The 14,685-nt window shown below is 38.5% G+C and overlaps 1 pseudogene; it reads left to right on the forward strand.

Annotated features, from left to right (window-relative positions):
- Positions 1-9,959, forward strand: part of LOC139709194 (solute carrier family 4 member 11-like) — a 208,963-nt pseudogene extending 199,004 nt beyond the window's left edge.
- The last annotated feature ends 4,726 nt before the right edge of the window (positions 9,960-14,685 follow it).

The raw sequence follows: 14,685 nt of genomic DNA on the forward strand, positions 1-14,685 counted from the left end.
GAGTACAAGCTGATGTAAGGGATAAGAACCATCATTCGCCATCGAGTGGAAGTTTGGTAGTCAGTGGATATGACACCTGTATAGCGATCAGGAGGTCATGGGTTCAAATCCCACTCATTTTGATGGGACTTATTCTATGTAAGTCCTTGATTTTTATTATGGCTGTAACTCTAAACATTGAATAATTATAATCAGTATTTATTTATATCCCTGAAGGGCAATTTGTCAATTAGTTGCAATAAAGTCATTACCTTGTTGCCTGTTTTATTACACTTATGCCATATTTTTCCTACTAGTCCTACACAAAGTACTTTGCGTATCTCTCAAATGTGCAGTAATTGTTGACATGGGATACATACCACAGTGGCACCGTATGCAAGATAAGCTCATCTGTGTGTTTTGACCTGGCAAAAAACCTATCAGGAGATGAAAATAATTATAGCTTCCTGAAAATATTTTACATGATTGCTTGAGTCAATAAAGATTTGTCAAAACCTGTGCAAATTTCTCATGTGGCTATTATTGAAGTCTGTGTTATATATTCAATGTCATATTAAGAAGGTTTAAGTCTAAGATTGTGACAAGGTGGCAGCCACTAATGATGTTGCTGCTCTGCATCTATCACTTGGCCCACAGGTTGAAGAAGGGCACGGCCTACCACCTGGACCTGTTTGTGGTGGCACTGGTCAACTGTGTGGTATCTATCCTGGGTCTACCCTGGGTGCATGCAGCTCTTCCCCACTCACCCCTCCATGTCCGAGCCCTAGCCGATGTGGAGGAGAGAGTTGATCAAGGACATGTCTACCACATGTGAGTTCAATGACCTTTACGCCTGCATACACTCATTAAGCTACTTTTGTGCTCAGAATATTCAGATTTTGATATTGTGGTGTTGTTTTTTTTTAAAGATGCTGATAAAATATTTTGTACTTACCCACGTTGAGTTTATGCAATCGGGGTTTGTGCTGCTGTATATAAAGTACAAAGTTAAGTCATATATTTGTGGAGGTATTTATTGCCCATCTGTACTTCTTTTTGTCTGCTGTTTGTGGCGTGGTCAGTTGGTAAATACATTTATGGTTCAATTTTTGTGTAGATTGCTCCAATGGTCTCTCTCTTTATTGTTGTAACTGTATATTTGCCTTCCAGTCTTTGTGTTCTGTTCATGATCACTCATCTATGCAAATTTCATTTCAGTCTTTCATGCTCTCAGGACCATTCATTTGTTGCTTTGCTCAAGACTTGTCAACTTTCAGGAATCACGCTTCCTATATTTGAAGAGTTTGATCATAAACAAGTTAACTCCATTCTTGTTAATTTTGAGATGTTTACAATTAAAGAAAACAAAGAAAGTAATGAAAATAGGTGATTTTTTTCCAATCATAACTTCAAGAACATTCCTTGTTTTGTCAGAAGTGAGGTATCACTGGGAAGGTTTTATGTTGCTCTATCTGATGATGGACATACTTTAGAATGTTAAGAAATGATGCTTAACTTGTTTTGCGATCAAGTATCCTCAGTTGAAAACAGTAACATCAAGGAACATTTGATTGTAAACGGTTTGCAAAATACAGTCTATCCCTTGTCCCAATTTGATGTGAACCTTCTAATGCAGGTTTTGTGATAATCTTTGCCATTGTCTTTTTCCCATTAGTATCGTGAGGGTGCGAGAGACACGCCTCACCCTGCTGCTGTCTCACATCCTGATTGGTCTGTCGGTGCTCATGCTACCCCTCCCCCTCCAGTACATCCCCACCGCCGTGCTCTATGGCCTCTTCCTCTACATCGCCTACACGGCCCTGGATGGCAACCAGCTCTTTGAGCGCATCGTGCTTCTCATCACAGAGCAGGTAGGTTGCTCCCGCTGCCCCAGTGTGATTTGCATCCAGCTCAAACACGCATAGTATAGGGGCTGCAGGTTTGTCTTCTAATAGAAATTTGTAATTTACGAAAATCTTTTTTCTTTTGTATTATTCTTTTTTTTGTCTTCTGTCCTGTTTGCCTATATCAATAATGATAATGATAAGGATAGAAACAGCATTTATTATGTGCCGCTGATCTAGTGACCTATGTGTATTCTGAGGCACAGAGGGACATACAGAGTGAATTACATACAGTTACATATAAAAGTGAAAAGGAAAAGAGAGAGGTAGACATATACAGGCATAAACAAATCTAACAGATGTTTAACCAAAACAAGATGTAAATATACAAGACTTCAGATTCTTTTAAAATGTTTCTGTTGAGTCTGAAAATCGATTAAAATTGAAAGAGTGTTCCAGAGAGAAAAATATAGATATGAATGTCCAAAAAAAGAATGCAATGTTGTTTATTTTTCTGTCATAGCAGGCCCCCAAGTTCTTCATATTGTGTCTTTAGAATGGTTATTTTGACTTTTGTCCTTGTAATCTCTTTGTATTGTTGTGGGGGAGGGGAAGGAGAGACTCTCTCAAAGGAGAGGAATAACTGCACAACAACAACAACAACAACAACAAAAGATTGATGTGTTCGTTGCCTTAATGTATGAGGTAGTAATCTCATAATTTGAATCCAATTATAATTTTTCACATGTTGCCAGCATTGCAGGAAAATCCATTTACTCACCATGCCTATTTAGAAAAAGGAATTTCTCAAGCTCTTTTGACTTGAAAGTCAGTGGCCATGTATCAACCGGTCAAATCTCTATGTCACATTTCTCTCCAGGCTGCCTACCCTCCCAATCACTATGTGAGGAGGGTACCCCAACGCAAGATGCACCTCTTCACCGCAGTCCAAGTGATCCAGCTAGGACTGCTGTGTGGCTTTGGGTTCGCCCCCTGGCCCTACCTCAAAATGGTCTTCCCTCTCCTCATACTCCTATTTCTACCAATCAGGTACGTCCAAATGAAAAAATCCCTTGATGAGGGTCGCAAGGGTGTTGATGCATTTTAGCTGCGTTGTTTCAGAGCCGAATGGCATTTATTTAAAACTCAACATACACCATTTCATTTCAGAGCTAAAATGGTTTTAATGGAATCATACGTTCAGGTCGAGTGTATGCTATTTAGATCCAGAGGGGCATTATTGCTGATTGATGTTTGTGAAAATTGATAATCACCCAAATGTAATGCTTCCCATAACACAGATTTGATGTATCTCACCTTCAGAATGGGAGATCATCATATTTGCTTTGTAATTCAAGAGTGTTTATTCTCCATTTTTATTTCATCTTTGTTGTCCTTTGTCACTTCGTTAACCTCTAGCAAAATTGTCTGAAAGTCCTGTTTCATGAATTATTTTCCCCATGAAATGCTGTATATGGCATGTATTTTTTCAGTATACTATTTTGCGAATTGAGACTTTAAAAACAATTATTCAATTGGTTGAATTCCTGATGAAGAACTACAGTGACAGAATGAGAAATGTTTTGTACCTTTTCAGAAGAAAAGTTAGCAATTTCCCATCTTGGACTACAATATACATAGAATTTGTGTTACAGGAGACAATATCTAATATAAGCTCTTAATTTCCTAAATGTCGATGAACTTGCGAAAGGGTACAAAAGATATAAGTGTATTTGGTATGAGACGTACATGTACACTGTTTTTACCATGTGAATGAAATGCCTTTTTTTCACTTTGTGTTTGCTGCTAGTATTTCATACCTTGTATTTGTGCATTCAGTGTGTTATTTTGCCTATATTCACTGTATTTGCTATACATGTATTGTTTTTCAATTACAGGCACAAACTTCTGCCCGTACTGTTTACCAAAAAGTATTTGAATGCCCTGGATCGTCCGGAGAATAATTTCGAGGAGAAAAAGGTTTTTTTTTTTTTCTCTCTCTCTCTTTTGTTATATATTTTCCTCACACTGTCACTTTCTCTCTCCCTTCTCTCCCTCTTGAACTGTTGTGGGTTTTCAGCTGTCAATTCCATTTCCTTTCTAAATTAATAAATTTTCTCTTTGGTCTAGACACAAGGTTTCTGCATTAACTTGGACTTCGGTGACTTGGGTCATCACTCTTTTCACATTTTTCTTTTCTTCTGATTCTGATATTTCTTCAAAGTTTGTGTTTTTGTAATAATTTTCTACATTAAATAAAAAGTTTTCTTGTGTCATGGCAAACCACAAAGGTATTTGTAGCCTTCAGTTTGGGAAATTCTCAAGCTAATGCCTTTGAACTTATTTCATGTTACATTCCTGAAGTTGTGTTTCATTCTCATGACCTGCCACAACAAAAGGTTCCTAAAGTTGCTGACGGCTGAGCTGAGAAAATTGAGTTTGAAGTCAGATCATCAAAATCGGTCAAAAGGATCAGATTTATTTTTTGGAGGCATAATTTTGTAGTCTAATGTATCATCTGGCCAAATTTCGAAGCTAAATGATCAAAGGATAGGCAAGAAATTAGCATTTTGGGGGGCCATGATTTTCCCACTTTCAATGGAACAGAAACGTGTCCGAAGATTTGGATTTAGCGCTGCAGATAGACCACGCCCCTAGCAAAGAGGAAGTGATCTTATTGGTCAGTGCGTGGCACCTTGGTTACTGATTGGTCGTGCATATTAAAGGGAATAATGTCACATTGTTTTCAGAAAATCGTCCATCCCGACCTTCGGATCCTTTTGTTGTAGCGGGTCACATTTGAATTACATATAGTCTAACCATGTTCTATTTCTGATCATTAGAATAATCTGATTATGGTATCATCAAATAGTAGCAAGTGCTTAGAAACCTAGTAGTGCAAGGGGCTGGCTTTGGCCACTTCACTCAACTGGTATCATACCCTGGGATGGTTGTCCTTTTCATTTCCCCTTACTCCATGAAAGAGAGAGAGAATAGAAAGAAAGAAAGAAAGAAAGAAAGAAAGAAAGAAAGAAAGAAAGAAAGAAAGAAAGAAAGAAAGAAAGAAAGAAAGAAAGAAAGAAAGAAAGAAAGAAAGAAAGAAAGAAAGAAAGAAAGAAAGAAAGAAAGAAAGAAAGAAAGAAAGAAAGAAAGAAAGAAAGAAAGAAAGAAAGAAAGAAAGAAAGAAAGAAAGAAAGAAAGAAAGAAAGAAAGAAAGAAAGAAAGAAAGAAAGAAAGAGAAAGAAAGAAAGAAAGAAAGAAAGAAAGAAAGAAAGAAAGAAAGAAAGAAAGAAAGAAAGAAAGAAAGAAAGAAAGAAAGAAAGAATATTTTCAACCGATGCAGATAGATATGAAGGTGCATATTTTCTAAATCATATCGAAGGAAACCTGTAGAACTTTTTTTTTTTTTGTCAAATAATCAATGAGGTCTGTTTAGAGATTGAGACATATTGATAAACTGCCTGTCGTAAAGTCAGGCACACTCAAATTTGAGGGCTACAGTGTATGGAACAGCAATCACATGCACATAAAAGACCAGCATTCAAACAGATGACATGTTTTGTGTTTCACACACCCTCCAGAGAATTAGAAGATAGGAAATTGTTGTTCATCCCTTGTGGATTTGTCCTAGTCAATGGATAATATCACACAGGCACAATATGCTTTGCCAAACAAAATAAATAAACAAACAAAAACGAAAAGGGTGGATGGAGTATATTGCTATAAAGTTACTAGGGAATAATTCCATAGACAGACAGCCTTCATAGACTAATGAAATGGCTTTGAGTAATTAAGGATAAGTTTTAAAACCGTGCAGAGAAAAACAAAATGTTGTAGTAAAGTCCATGGTAAGAGTTGCAGAGTAGTACAGAAAAATACATTCCCATCCAACACCATCATGGCCCATTTATGCTGGTGAGTGGTACCTGTCCGCAGTTTCTAGGGGCTGTTGTTTATCTACTGGTATCTCATTCCTCCCCCCCCCCCCACTCCTCTCCACATCCTCAATGGTAAGGTGGTACCTGTAGCCAGAAGAGAGCCCTCTATCATTGCATTCTCTCACATGGTTTGTGCTCCTCTTACTGTTTCCCATCACCTTCCAGTCATCAACTGTATACCATTCATCTCGGTGTACGACATTCCACAAAGTCATGATACCAGTCGCTTCTCACACCAACCATTCCATGACGTGACTTGTCTCTAGTATTACCATTATCTCTCATCAAATGGAAAATGAAAGTTTATGACATTCCATGAAAAGGTTTTGTTCAGGATTGCATCTTCAACCAATTTCAAAAGATGCAATAACATCATGTGTAACAACACCATCTCCTTCTTAAAACCTGTGCATAGTTTTTGTTGGAAGAGCCATTATTGTGCAGTGGGGAGAAAGTACAGCTGTGGCAAAGAGTGCACATTGATTACCCCGGGGGTGTTTCATCAATTTAGTCAGCACCGACAAGTTGTCAGTCTCTGACAATTTCAGCAAAATCCTTGGTTTTGATTGGCCGAGATGCTCTGGTCACTGACTGTTACTATGGTTATTGTCAGAGACTGACAACTTGTCAGTGCTGGCAACTTTCATGAAACGGTACCCTCAAGTCCACAGGGTTACTAGACTGATATGTTCAGGCATCAACAACAATAACAACAACAACAAACAAACAAACAAACAAACAAACAAACAAACAAACAAACAAACAATCAATCAATCAATCAATCAATCAAACAAACAAACAAACAAACAAACAAACAAACAAACAACCAATACCAACTGAAAATTTTTTTGACCCGACAAAGATTCGACAAATCCAATCGTGAAATCAAGTGCAGGTCTCTGAAAGCGTGATTTAAATAGTTCAACCCAAATGCGTATCGGAACCCAGTGGTTTATGCACAGACTGTTTGGAAATTTGAGAATCTGGTAGGAAACAGATAAATAGCTGGGTGGGGTGAATACATTCGAGCATTGCAAATTCACATTTTAGAACAGAGCTTTCATTCTTATAGCCCTCTATACAAACCTTTGCTTCGGTATTAAAATAAAAATCAAGAAATATAAGGAGAAATGTACTTATCTATCTATCTACCTACCAACCTATCTACCTATCTTTCTATCTATCTTTTTTGATAACAGAAGGATGTACTATTCCAATCTTTGCATTTCAGCTTTCTTGAAGTGTTTGAGGGACTAGTTAATGGTGGCTTCAAGAGGGCCTAGTAGATTTCAACTCTGATTTGTTTCCAGCTGTGATTCTGATTCTGTGTCTGTGTGACTTTGTTAGTCATCAGTTATTATGTAATGCCTGAAGAGATCCTTGTCATTTGATTGGTTGTTTGACACTGATCATTCGACCCATATCACTATGACGTCATTATCCGTGCAATTGTGCCTCCATTTACCGTGCAATTTTGGATTCATACGATTTGCTCCATTGCACACGCTGAGAGCCCGGTACACTACACGTGTAAAACACTTGTGTTTGCAGTGTGTGTATGCGACAGCGCGCTGGGCGTAAAAAGCTTAGTGAGCACTCTCGCGATCGCAGATTCTCTCTTGTTTCTAAATTAATAAAACATCAAATGACAAGGATCTATTTTGGGCGTTATATAAAACAAATAATAAAATGTTTTTTGTTCTCGAAATGGACAGAATATTTCATTCGGTGAAAGATGAAATGTTTAATCAATTTAACTCGGCTGCGCCTCATTGAATGGATCATTGATTTTCAAATTTCACCTAATGAATATTCTGTCCATTGCACTCATAAACATTCATTATTTGTATATCAATCCCTGGTGATGGTGTCTATGAATATCTGAGGTGCAACTAACCCGATCATATTTACATCTCTCTCTTTCTTTATCTCTCTAGTGCTCATCCAAAGGTGTAACTGCCTACGCTCGAGTCATATAGCTTATTCAGTGGCGGGTCCAGAGGGGGGCGCACCGGGCTCTTTATTTTTTGCTAAAACAAAGGAAATAAAAAGAAAAAATGGGGGGGGGGCGTGCACCCTCCCTTTGATTTTGTAAAGGTGCCTCCCCTTTACGGAATTCCTGGATCCGCCCCTGTTATTAGTGCCACAAGGCCGTGTAGTATCACTAACTTTTACTTCCATCAGCCACAAACCCCACTGTAGTGTGGGAGACTGGTGCTTCTATGTCTCAGTGTCTTTCATTTCCAAGTCATAATTATGTCCAGAAGAGTCTTTTAATCCCATTCTATCCAACATAGTACAGTGCTGTCATCTTTATCTCTTTGTTTGACTAACACAGCTTTCTACTGACGTTGTATCACTAAAGGGGGATCACTGGATTAATATAACTTTATCCTCTGTTAACACTTTGTCATACTTTGTCATACTTTTTGACTCCTTCATTTACACTATATGGCTGTGGGCAAACTTTAAGTTTGCTCTATTTGTTTCACAATAACAATGTAACAATGTTCAGGGATGAGTCTTGTTATGGAAAATATTGGAAATGGAATTTCGTACATTTTGTAATTCATTGGCATACGCACCTGGTACATATGGCATGGTTTCACGTAATGATTTTCATTTGTCAGTGTTATGTTTTTGTTATGAATTCAACTACTCGAATATTATGTTTTGTTATGAATTCATCTACTAGCATTTATTATGGCCACATAACCTCCTATACGCAGTTTCAGTTGCCTACTGAAACTGCAGGGTCTCTGAAATTGTCACTTTTCAATTGATAATTTGTTACCTAATTGACTTCTACTACAGATACTAAAGTTGTCTCATAGATATCCTTAAGCACTTAGTGAATAAAGATTTTTTTGTGTGTTTTATTTTAATGTTCTCAGTCTTAATAGCTGGAATAAGAATAGGTCAATAATTAGTTGAATCAAAAATTGGAAACAAACTCACTGTTGCGAAGTCCCAGTCTTTTTTTTTTCCAGGATTTTGATTCAACTAATTATTGATCTTGTACTGCGACTTGGTGAATGAGAAGAATTTACATTGGAATAAGAAAAGCTCATACAGATTATTTTGTAGTTGAGGTAATTAGCTTCCTTTATTTCTTTTGAAATGACCTTATATCAGAGGAGTTTTTCTTTGCTTTCATCACTACCAGATTAGACTTGGGTGCTGGATATTTTGTTGTTGTTGTTTTTTTTGAGGGGGGAGAAGTATTTAGCAAGGCAACTGGCCAATCAGAACTTGAAACTGTCACCTAGTTATTTTATTAGGGCAGCAGTCATTGTTTGATAAATGTCAGAGCAGTGACAGAAGGAAAAGAGATTAACCATGCAACCCTAAACGTATGATGTTTGATTTACAGCAGAACCTATTTGACTCTTGCACTCCCACTCCCATGAAAACTCACTGACATCCAATGCAATATGGAGGAGCCATTGTGATTCATTGGATAATGCTGGAGACTCTAAACTGCAAGATCCCTGGCTCAAATTTGCCGGCAGTGACGGTTGTGCCATGGGCAAGACATTTTATCTTCCTTAGCCGCGGTCACACTGGCAAACGATCGAGAAGTTTGGTGGGGATGGGGAAATATCCCAAGTTTGAGTGGGAAGTTTCGTGTGACGTTTCGAGGGAAGTTTGCGGTCACACTGGCAAAACTTTACAATCTTAATAAACATCTTGATCTTTTGCCAGTGTGATCACGGCTATTGAGTAGTTCTTAAAACTTTAGTGTCCGTTCAAAGATACATAATAACTTGCTCATAAGCTCTGAAATGCTTCTTCAGTGGCCATGTAAAATAGATCTGAAGAAACATGAACTATAGCTTGCTAAAGGTACTGACATAAATGACAAGGGATGACATGAGTTCTTGCAAACCCTTTCTGTGGAATCTCACCGACATTTTGAAATTGTCATGTATCCTTCTTTTCGGTACCCCCCTACAGACACAAGCTGGTCCCGTTCCTGATCGATCTGAAGTTCCTGGACGCCCTGGACCGCAGTCACTGAGCGAAATGGTGGAGGTGCCCACCCTAGGGGCACACCCCGCTGCAGCTCTCTAAAACTCTCACCACCCCGGAGACTGTGTCACAACGCTGTCTCTCTCTCTCTCTCTCGCAAGAAGTCAACTGTGCAACACCTACAAGAGTAGCTAGATATTTCTCCAGATTGGTGTAGTGTATACCATACCCCCACCCCCCTCATTGAGTCATGTGTTACATCTCACAGTGATTTTTAGTTGTTGTTGATGACAACACCTATCATTTGATCATTGCTTTGTGTGTGTGTATGCGTGTGAGTGTGCATTTTCTCCTGATCGTATGTTATTTCCCACTGTTTGATTTACAGAATTCATGTTGGTATCCGAGAGATGCGAGATTCTTTCCACCCATTTATATCCAGTTCTTCTCCACATGTTAGTCATTCTGATGAGGATATCCAAACAAAGGTTGCCATGAAGTCAGCCCCAAGTATCTCAAAACCTGACTACACTGGCTTCAAGACCGATGGTGCGCTGGGAAAATCCAGACCCCAGCCAACTGTGAACCTCAGACTTCTTAAATCCCGTCAGTGTCCCTGATTGTGCTGATATTGGATTGAATATATGCGCTGGGTTTTTATGGGATCTGGTGTTTCGGGAGGCTCGTGCTATTACGAGAAAAAAGTTAATTTCCCCTGCTTTGAAGCCAAAGAAAACCATAGATAAATGACTGACAGTCTTCATTTGATTAATTCTACAGTCAAGCAGACACCATGACTGCATCCTTAACAACACTGAGACAGCTTCATATTTAAAGGCTATAGCTTGCTGAGCTATTCAAATCTTAATTATGAGACTTACTTTAGAGTAGACCCTACATCAAACAAGTTATAGGTCCCCTCACCACTGACTGAAGAAGAAAGGCATGACGTGTCTACAGCAAATTTGCAACTCTAATGCACCTTCTCTTCACACCAGCAGTTTTTCAGCTGCAATTGTATATCTGTAGGAGGAGTGGGAGATTTAAAAGTATAGATGGAAGATGTAAGGAATGAATTCTTCTAAACCTTGCATCCTTCGCCAGTTGTACCATTGTCCTCTTTTCCCTCAGTGCTGAAGACATAACTGCATCAAATTATCAGTCATTGAAGGTTCAGTGTTCGCATATTCATGCGGCAGGGCTGCCCCTGCATTTGAATAATGAATCTGTACTGGGCCCTATTTGATTGTATCCCCTCAATACATAGTGACTGTGATTGGCGTAAACCAACCTTTCCACCCCTCTAGTATGGTGTGAGAATCCTCAACTGCGCGCTATCAGTGTCCCCCAGTCGGCTCGTGATGGCGCTATAACAACTCTGCAGAATGTATTGAGGCTGTATGATAAGACTAGACATGGAAAATGATGACTTTGGTATGTACTGACATCATTAAACTGTCTTCACTGTGACCAGTAATCATTCATACACTGTGGGATACGTTATACCAAGTTTGTGAATTGAGGCAAACTTCATTTTTGCAGCTCTTTTCTTATCAAGTATGTAGCATTTTCATGCACATTTAAGCATTGTGATGTGTAAAATTACTAAAGAAAAGATATTGTAGAGAAACAGCGTACTAAGAGTATGAGAGAGAGGTCGAGAGAGAGGTCGAGAGAGAAAGAGAAGTGTAAAAGGGCTATCTATACTGTACTTCAAAAGTACCAAGTTTCTCTTCTAGTACTAGTGACTACTTTGTATATATTTCCTAAATTCCGTTATTTCCTTTTCAAAAAAGAAAAAAAAAGAGAAAATTTGCCAAGATGTATCTGATTCTCCTATGCAGGAATTTGAAAAATTCCCACAAGCATGTACATACAATGTACCTTACTATTAGTGATGACAAACTTGTTTAGTTTAACCATTATCTGTACTAGGCTCTTCATTTGCTGTTTTGAAATACGGGTGATTTCATTGATGAATGAAAATGTACATTCTAAATCTAAATTTCATCTTGAGATGTGGTTTTATAGTACTCCAAATGGTAGATGTAGTGAGTGCTGCAATTGCTTTTAAATTTTGGTACAGCATCAACCTCTAAAAGCTGTTTCCCCTTCTGGCAAATATTTGTTCTTCTTTCTCTTTTTTTTTTACACATGGAAAAGTGAAAGATACTGGAATGGATATAGCATCCTTTACTTATGGACTTATCTCAAGATTGGAACTTTAATCTACTGCACTGAATTACCTTTTGTTTTTGTGTGTGCAAGGCTTTATTGTAATGGCTAGATGAGAAATAAGCATGCTAGGAAAGTCCAAACTGTATCATGTTTTATGTGTGTTTGCCCATTTCTCGTTATCGCATATAATTGTAAAAACTCAAATGGCGGCAGCACTATTTAACTTTCATAACAATGAGTCGACAATGCTGTACTGGTACACAGCGCGAGCTCTATTTGATCATACACGAAAAACATAGAGCACTATATCTCTGTCTCAAAACTGCAATTGTTTTGTAGGTTTCCTTAGCAACTCTTTTGTATTGGGGAAATATAATATCAACTGTAAGCATCTGAAAATGCATTTCTGTTGTGAAGTGACAAAGTTTTAATGATGATAAAATGGAGAAAATTGGATGTGATTACTGCATATACACTCTATCTGTGTGTGCTGCACAGTAACTCCACATTATCAGAAGTGCACACGTGAACCTCAAAAGTGTGACTCCGCTTGACCTCTACGCTCTGCATGTTGCATGTGGGTGCGTAAAATTGGCTCATTTATTCGCATGTAGGGTACAGCTAGTGTATGGACCCGACCACTGGCGACTAAATGTTTACATTTATATGCGATAGGGAGAATTAAACCAGTGTCTACAACCCCAAGGCTGAAGGAAGGCATAAATTCTGTCCACTGCACAAAGAAACCACAGTACAATGTTTCTTCCATGAGACTGTCTACTAGTTATCTCATTCAACATCACCTCTCTGTCTATGAATGTATGTGGGAGAAGCAATCTTACAAAGAAGGCAATTAGCAGCTTGTCTCTCATTGATGCAATAGCTCTTTTTTTATGTGCAAAGTGGAGGGGAGGAAGAAAGGAGGCTGCAGTACATTATACCCCAACCGTCAGTTCCAAAGATATTGCATAGTACTCATGGCTGAATTTGTGTGTGATTGCAGCAAACAACTATTTCATTTGTAGTTGAGTCATTGAAGTTGTCTTGGGAAATGTACGAACGACAGCTCAAGTTCGTCCTTTAAAGGCACATGGTCCCGGTGGTTTAGTCAAATGCGTACGCGGGTGCACGGCACAAGCTTCCTATATAGACCTACGCTATTGACTCCTCTTTAGCGCATACACTATGACCCATTTCCCCGAGTGCGAAGAAGTCTGATCCACTGTAGTCAATAGTCCGATCACAGTTCGGCTCATGATTCGACTGAGGGGGATGAGAGATTTAGCAAACTTCTTTTGTGATGTCATACTAAGAAGCACATATGCACGGACCCTGGCATTACTACAGACTGCGTGATGCGCAGAGAAGACAACAAAGGCAATGTTACCTAGCAACACCAAGCTTTACTCTTGATGACAGCTCAACTTCGGCAATCTTCGTATCAATGCTAACAGTGATCGGCAGTATCATTCAACAGCGCCCCCTACACTACCGGGACTATGCGCCTTTAAAGTGGAAATTGAGGCAATGTATGAAAATCACGTTTTGTTTTGCTTTGTTCTGTTATACTGTACAGCTGTGTTTATTTTGATGGTAATCCTGTGCAGTGAGACAAATTTAAAGTTGAGGCTTTTAGCTATTCAGATTGTGATCAAACGCTTTCTTTATTCCTGTTTCCAGAGGTTGAACACATGAATGAAGAATTTGCTGTAATTGCGTTTTAACCTTCCACACAAAGAGAACATTAATTTTTAGGTGATTTATTTTAAAAGAAATCATAATCTACTTTCATACCAAGTCACTTTTTATTTGGGGTGTTCTTTTGATGAGACTTGTCTTTATCAGTCACTGTTAAGAACAGTTACATCATTTCTGGTTTTAACATGCAATCTTCAATGAAATGGATCAAAAACCTCCACAGACTTTTATTTCAAAAGATCTATCACAAAACCACTGAAGTGTGGTTCCTGGGACTTTAAGGGTTAAAGATTTAGTAGCATTGGATTCATGGGCGTTCCAGTGGAATCCGAATCAATCTTCATTCGCTGCCCACTGGAGTACATTTGAAAACCACAAATACCACCCATCGGGGCATATGTGCATCGAAGCATATTACGCTTATCAGTAACGATCGACTCCAGTGGAGATTCGTCGGTTGTGTGTGTACTTACATACAGATCAGTGATGAAGGTGTACACAGTTTGTTGTGGGGATTCTCAAATACATCTGAGCCGGGCCAGCCTTCCACTCTATGGCATCCCCACGCTACCGGGGTCTTTAAATCAGGTGTTTGACTTTGTGCCAAAATCTGCATTAAATCCGTACAAAATGGAAAATCTAATATTGCTCCTGCTTCTTGGAAGAACCTGAACAAATGCTTTATTAATTCATCTATTTTGTTCTATTTTATTGATTGATTATTTAACAAAACAATACAAAGTAACTGTAGTAACTGATTCAAAAAATTTTTAAAGGTCTCTAGTAACTTTTAATCCAGATTGCAGCCTGTTGTGACTCCCAGAGAAAATAGTAAGGTTTGTTTGATTAAAATATGTGAATTGATGTTAAGATTTGCAAACATGTTGACCTGAACAATTACCTTTACAAATAAAATTACAAGCAAAAGTGTGGCAAAGAGAGAGAGAGAAAAAAAACCAACAACACCACCAACAACAACTACATGTATACCATCTGATGTTTGTAACATTTGAGTACAAGTGCTGCTGGTATGGTCAGTATTGAAGCCCTACATGTAAACTTTGCCCCATTACTAA

Source organism: Diadema antillarum, unplaced genomic scaffold (assembly GCF_040938485.1).
Source record: "Diadema antillarum isolate AM-2024a unplaced genomic scaffold, OU_Dant_1.0 seq00001411_RagTag, whole genome shotgun sequence".
Classification (NCBI taxonomy): domain Eukaryota; kingdom Metazoa; phylum Echinodermata; class Echinoidea; order Diadematoida; family Diadematidae; genus Diadema; species Diadema antillarum.